This window comes from Triticum dicoccoides, chromosome 3B, assembly GCF_002162155.2.
Source record: "Triticum dicoccoides isolate Atlit2015 ecotype Zavitan chromosome 3B, WEW_v2.0, whole genome shotgun sequence".
NCBI lineage: Eukaryota > Viridiplantae > Streptophyta > Magnoliopsida > Poales > Poaceae > Triticum > Triticum dicoccoides.
The window spans coordinates 82,073,502-82,081,371 of NC_041385.1; positions in this window are offsets into that span (position 1 = coordinate 82,073,502).

Sequence of the window (7,870 nt, forward strand, 5' to 3'; positions counted from 1 at the left end):
CCGGGTATCTAACCCAGCACTAGAACCAAGGGCAAACAGCGACGCTGACCACTTTGGGCCAGCAATGGAGGAAGAGATGGAGGCTGACCTGATGAGGGTAGATGCCATGGAAGATCAAGAAGTCACCTCTCGCCTCCGAGCTGGGTTTACGATGGGGGAACTACAGAGCTCAACTATTCCAAACTCGGTTATCCCTTCCAATGTTAGATTTCTTTCCTATGAAAATATGAGGAGGAGTGTCTCTTGTTCTCCCGCAGCTATGCAACACCCTTGGGTGCAAGGAGCTTTAGCCGTTACAGGAAAGCTTCGCAAGGAAATAATGGACCTCAAGCAGCAAGTCAATAAGCTCGAGGAGGAGAATCGTATCTTGAGGGGAATCATTGCCAAGAATATTACACCAACAACAAAGAAGGAGAAATAATCACATGGGTATGGGCACTCCCCTTGGCGACTGCCAAGCTTGGGGGAGGTTCCCTGGTATCGTATCACCATCACAACTCCTATCTTTACCTTTTTCTTAGTTCGATCTATTTAGTAGTATCTTGATTTAGTAGAATAAAGTCATGGCATGATCTAGTTTTGAGTTTTGCTTTATGATCCTTCTTTGTAATCGAGTCTGTGAGCTATATAATAAAAATTAGTGTTGAGTCAAGGGCTTGATTATTTTGCCATGATCTTGGGTGAATAGAAGAAAAATAATAAAAAGAATCAAAGAGTTCATATTGATCTTATTGAAAGTAATGACTTCACATAGAAAGAGTATGATGATTAAAGGTTGTTGGGAGTTGGCAAATATAGATTTGGTCATCGTTGCAATTAATAGGAAGTAATAAGGAAAGAGAGGTTTCACATATAGATATATTATCATTGACATCTTTTATGATTGGGAGCACTCATTAAAATATGACATGCTAAAGAGTTGAGGTTGGACAAGGAAGACAACATAATGAGTTATGTTTTCTTACATCTGAGATAAAGTATGTTGTCATCGATCCTCTAACGTGTTGAGCTTGCCTTTCCCCCTCATGCTGGCCAAATTCTCGGCACCAAGTAGAAATACCATGTGTGCTTCCAAATACCCTTAAAACTGTTTTGCCATGAGAGTCCACCATATCTACCTATGGATTGAGTAAGATCCTTTAAGTAAGTTGTCATCGGTGCAAGCAATAAAAATTGCTCTCTAAATAGGCATGACTTATTAGTGCAGAGAAAATAACCTTTGTACGAACTTGTTGTGGACGTAATAAAAGCGACATACTGCATAATAAAGGTCCACATGCAAGGGGCAATATAAAGTGACGTTCTTTTGCATTAAGATTTTGTGCATCAACCCTAAATGCGCATGACAAACTCTGCTTCCCTCTGTGAAGGGCCTATCTTTTATTATTATCCTCTACCTTATGCAAGAGTCACGGTGATCTTCACCTTTCCTTTTTCATTTTATCCTTTGGCAAGCTTAGCATGTTGGAAAGAACATGATATATATATATATCTAATTGGATGTAGGGGAGCATGAATTATTATTGTTGACATTACCCTTGAGGTAAAAGGTTGTGGGGCAAAACTATAAGCCCCTATCTTTCTATGTGTTTGATTAAAACTCTGTAACCACAAGTATTGCGTGAGTGTTAGCAATTATGAAGGACTAAGTGATAGTTGAGTATGTGGACTTGCTTATAAGCTCTGACATAGACTCTTTCTGATGTTATGATAAATTGCAATTGCTTCAATGACTGAGGTTATAATTTGTTGGTGCTCAATAAGGTTTCTGATTCATACTTTTTGCTTTGTGAAAAGATCATCACTTGAACATAAGTAATCATATGAAAAAAATCTATATATGTTGCTGTTATGGAAATAATCATGATGCCTTCATGTCCGTATTTTATTTTTATCGATGCCTCGACCTCTAAATATGAGGAAATATTTATTGTTATCGGCTTTTCGCTTGAGGACAAGCGAGGTCTAAGCTTGGGGGAGTTGATACGTCCATTTGGAATCATGCTTTTGTATTAATATTTATTGCATTATGGGCTGTTATTTCACGGTATGTCACAATAATTATGGCTATTCTCTCTTATTTTACAAGGTTTACATGAAGAGGGAGAATGCCGTCAGCTGGAATTCTGGGCTGGAAAAGGAGCAAATATTGGAGGCCTATTCTGCGCAACTCCAAAAGTCCTGAAACTCCATGGAATATCTTAAAATAAATAAAGAAAAATCATCGCCAAAGATGAAGGCCAGGGGGCCCACACCTTGCTCATGAGGGTGGGGGCGCCCCCCCGGGGCGCACCCCCTACCTCATGGGCCCCCTGGTGGCTCTCCGACGCCCATCTTCTCCTATATGAAGTCTTTCGATGATAAAAAAATAGAAGGCAACCTTTCGGGACGAGACTCCGCCGCCACGAGGCGGAACCTTGGCGGAACCAATCTAGGGCTCCGGCAGAGCTATTCTGTCGGGGACACTTCCCTCCAGGAGGGGGAAATCATCACCATCGTCATCACCAGCGCTCCTCTCATCGGGAGAGGGCAATCTCCATCAACATCTTCATCAGCACCATCTCATCTCCAAACCCTAGTTCATCTCTTGTATCCAATTCTTGTCTCCAAGTCTGGGATTGGTGCTAGTAGGTTGCTAGTAGTGTTGATTACTCCTTGTAGTTGATGCTAGTTGGTTTATTTGGTGGAAGATCATATGTTCAGATCCTTTATGCATATTATTACCCCTCTGATTATGAACATGAATGTGCTTTGTGAGTAGTTACGTTTGTTCCCGAGGACAAGGGAGAAGTCTTGCTATTAGTAGTCATGTGAATTTGGTATTCGTTCAATATTTTGATGAGATGTATGTTGTCTAGCCTCTAGTGGTGTTATGTGAACGTCGACTACATAAAACTTCACCATTATTTGGGCCTAGAGGAAGGCATTGGGAAGTAATAAGTAGATGATGGGTTGCTAGAGTGACAGAAGCTTAAACCCTAGTTTATGCGTTGCATCATAAGGGGCTGATTTGGATCCATATGTTTCATGCTATGGTTAGGTTTACCTTAATACTTTTGTTGTAGTTGTGGATGCTTGCAATAGAGGTTAATCATAAGTGGGATGCTTGTTCAAGTAAGAACAGCACCCAAGCACCGGTCCACCCACATATCAAATTATCAAAGTACCGAACGCAAATCATATGAGCGTGATGAAAACTAGCTTGACGATATTCCCATGTGTCCTCGGGAGCGCTTTTCCTATTATAAGAGTTTGTCCAGGCTTGTCCTTTGCTACAAAAAGGATTGGGCCACCTTGCTGCACTTTATTTACTTTTGGTACTTGTTGCTCGTTACAATTTATCTTATCACAAAACTATCTGTTACCACTTATTTCAGTACTTGTAGAGAATACCTTGCTGAAAACCGCTTATCATTTCCTTCTGCTCCTTGTTGGGTTCGACACTCTTACTTATTGAAAGGACTGCGATAGATCCCCTATACTTGTGGGTCATCATCTATTAGTGTATAGAATTTAAAACATTGACTATATGTTTAGTTATGCGTCTTATATTTTGAGAAGGATGATGTATCTTTGTTTACATGCATACTGTATATGCTTTCAAATGGATCTTCTCATGAATACTTTGAGCAGAAAGTGCTTAATTTATATTATCAACCATTATAATTAGAACGCACGCCATGATTATTTTGTAGGAGACGATACACAAGTCACCTAGTACCTGCACAAACAATCAAGAACCTTGCAACCAACGCGATAAATGGGTTGTCAATCGCTTCACGGCCACTCACAAAAGTGAGATCTGATAGAGATAGTAAAGTAAATATTTTTGGTATTTTTTCTATATAGATTGGAAAGTAAAGATTGCAAAATAGTAAACGAGATTTAAAGAGATACAATATAATGGAAAAGAGACCCGGGGCCATAGGTTTCACTAGTGGCTTCTCTCAAGATAGCATGTATTACGGTCGGTGAACAAATTACTGCCGAGCAATTGATAGAAAAGCACATAATTATGGAGACATCTAAGGCAATGATCATGAATATAGGCATCATGTCCGTGTCAAGTAGACCGAAACGATTCTGCATCTACTACTATTACTCCACACATTGACCGCTATCCAGCATTCATCTAGAGTATTAAATTCATAAGAACGGAGTAACGCATTAAGCAAGATGACATGATGTAGAGGGGTAAACTCAAGCAATATGACATAGACCCCATCTTTGTATCCTTGATTGCAACAATATGACACGTGCCTTGCTGCCCCTACTGTCACTGGAAAAGGACACTGCAAGATTGAACCCAAAGCTAAGCACTTCTCCCATTGCAAGAAAGATCAATCTAGTAGGCCAAACTAAACCGATAATTCGAAGAGACTTGCAAAGATATCAAATCATGCATATAAGAATTCAGAGAAGAACCAAATAATATTCATAGAGAATCTTGTTCATAAATCCATAATTCATCGGATCTCGGCAAACACACTGCAAAAGAATATTACATCGAATAGATCTCCAAGAACATCGAGGAGAACTTTGTATTGAGAATCAAAGAGAGAGAAAAAACCATCTAGGTAATAACTATGGACCCGAAGGTCTGTGGTAAACTACTCACGGTTCATCGGAGAGGCAATGGTGTTGATGTAGAAGCCCTCCTTGATCGATTCCCCCTCTGGCAGATCACCGAAAAAGGCCCCAAGATGGGATCTCATGGGTACAGAAGGTTGTGGCGGTGGAAAAGTGCTTTTGTGGCTCCCCCTGATGTTTCTAGGGTATAAGAGTATACATAGTCGAAAGAAGTACGTCAGTGGAGCTACGAGGGGCCCACGAGGGTGGGGGGCGCGCCTACCCCCTGGGCACGCCCTCCTGCCTCGTGGCCTCCTTGAAGAGTCCTAGACTTCAACTCCAAGTCTTCTAGATTGCTTTTGGTCCAAGAAAGATCCTCGCGAAGGTTTCGTTCCATTTGGACTCCGTTTGATATTCCTTTTCTGTAAAACACTAAAATAGGCAAAAAAACTGAAACTTGCACTGGGCGTCCGGTTTAGGTTAGTCCCAATAATAATAAAAAGAGAATATTGAAGCCCATGAAACATCCAAAATAGATAATATAATAGCATGGAACAATCAAAAATTATAGATACGTTGGAGACATATCATGCATTAAGTCTTAATGGAGAGCGAATAATTAAAAGAAATCATTATGACCCTGTTAGTTACAAAATATGATGGTAGCTAGCCGATGCCAAACATATGTTGCACCCTCGATACTCCATCGTTATTCTTGCCTTTCTTTTAGCCATGAAGGGTCATAAAACATGTTTCATGTGGCATGTTTCGCTTGCAATGCCTTTGACCGTGTCGTTACCCCAGGGCAAACAAGACCAATTCACCCAAATTAGACTAATTGCATAGGATAACATCATACTTCCAGATGGAGCTTGTTTCTAAGGGTCTACTTACCTGTTAAGTAGCGGTCGTTAGAGTCTACGTCATATGGTTTACTTGCCTTCTTTGTTCCCTACTGGCTGGATTGACGCGCTTGGCTACTCCTGGTGAGTCAGTATAAGAAGGGGAGTAGTAAGGGAGGTCATTGAAGATGTCCTTAGGGAGGCTTTAGGTAATTCCAAGACACCATCTGCTGTGTAACTTTATGATTTAACTTGTGTGTGTGTGTAAATTGTTGTTAACCAGCGTTGGATAGGACGACTCTCCACCATGCCCCATGCTAACATATATGTCAACAACTATTGGATTGGTCTCCGAAACCAGCGTGGAATAGGACGACTCTCCATCGTGCCTCATGCTAACATATACGTCAACAATTATTGGATTGGTCTACAAACAACAATTTGCATCACCCGCAAAAAAAGCAATTTACACACACACACACACACACACACACACACACACACAGAGAGAGAGAGAGAGACACACACACACACACACAAGTTAAATCATAAAGTTACACAGCCCATGGTGTCCTGGAATTACCCAAAGCCTTACTAAGGACATCTTCAATGAGCTCCCTTAATTACTACTCCCCTACATATGAGATTGTCGAACTATTTGCACGTATATATACTTGTGCATGGATCATGTATTTGTATATGTATATGATGAACTAGTCACAAAGTCGCCGTGTAGTTTCATTATATATCTGGATCCCATATGATATCTGATACGCAGATGCCATGAGATGGGCTTGCAAGTACAGGGTATAGCTCCACCACTAAAATAGGTTGGTTTGCTAAAAAAAATAAAATAGGTTGGTTATAGCCTCACTATCTGGATCTTGTACGCATATTAGCTGGAATACAAGCTGTCATGACGGTATGAAAAGATTGTCTGAATTCCTAGCTCAATGTATTATTAACCATCAATGTGTTCCTTCAAATCCTGAGCAGTATTTCTTTTGGACAGATCACTATTTTTAACCAAAATTGATCCCAAAAATCATGTCAATCATTTTTTACTAAATTTAAAGAGGTTATATAGAGACGGGGAAGATTTGATACGAACTAATGAATCCTTTCCAAAAAACAAAAACAAATTCTATTTGTAGCCATTTGCTGGCAAAGCAGCTAGGCCTAGAGCCCTATAAATGCCCCTAATCGTCATGAGTTGCAATACTCGGCACCAAGTTGTCCTCCCACGCCCTTACAGACACATATAGTACTTGCAATACTTAGCACCAAGGCGTCACCCTAAGCCAGACCATGGGAAATAGCCTCCTATTTGTTGTGGCCATTGTAGTCATTTACGCCATGACAGTTGTTGGTGTAGGTCCACGTGTGCCAGTAGACATCAACAATCCAGACGTCCAGCGGTTTGGCAGGTGGGCAGTGGACGAGCATGAGAACCAGGTACAGGATGGGATCAAATTCAACAAAGTGGTGAGAGCCGAGAGCGATGATGATTCAGAACTAGGCTTACTCCTCCATCTCTTCATCGACGCAACCAACGGAGATGGCAAGGATGCCAAGTACGAGGCAGTTGTGGACCAGATTCGTGGAAAACCCGATCTCTTGGACTTTAAGCCGGCTAACTGAGCAGAAAAAAGCATGATGATCATGTAGGTGCAACAATTTATTATTTGACACAAATAAGCAATGTCAAGGTGCATTTCGTATAGTATGCATGTTTATGGACTCAGTTTTTAATATTTGATTGATGTTTCATGGTCATATACATTTTTTCTCCACGAGTGTGTCTCTTTCTCGTGGACTATCTAGCATATACTTATTTTACTCATTTACTCATAAGAGCAACTCCAACGCGCAGACCCATTTCGTCCGCCCGTGTTCATTTGGGTCAAAACGGACACAAAAATTCGCCCAATGTGCCGACCCAAATGGATGGGTGTCCGCTTTTCGTCCGCCTGTCGATTCATTCCCGACCCAAATTTGAGCCACATTTGCGTCGGCGCAGACACGAAACGGACGCGAGCGACACCCTCCTACTCCTCCCCTGGCCCGCTAGTCAGCGGCACAACCACACCCATTTCTCCTACTTTCCCAAAAAACTCCCGCCCGCTCCCGCACTCGGCCACTCGCCATGGACGACGTGCCGACCGTAGACGTCGCTGACGGCCTCACCTCCACCGCATCCGCCAAAGGCAAGCCCGCTCGGCCTGAAGACCGCGGCGGCGCCAAAGAAGAAGAAGTGGTTGACGCCCGAGGAGAAGGCCATGTAGTCGGCCAAGAGGAAGGGCCGGAGGCACAAGCAACAACGCAAACTCGAAGCCGCAACCGCCGCTGCCCTCTCGGCCACCGCACAGCAGGAGGGAACCAGCGCCCGAGTTGCAGTGGCAATGAGGAAGGCCCTTCTCTACCTAGGGTTAAACCTTGGCCATCACAGGCTCGTCAGT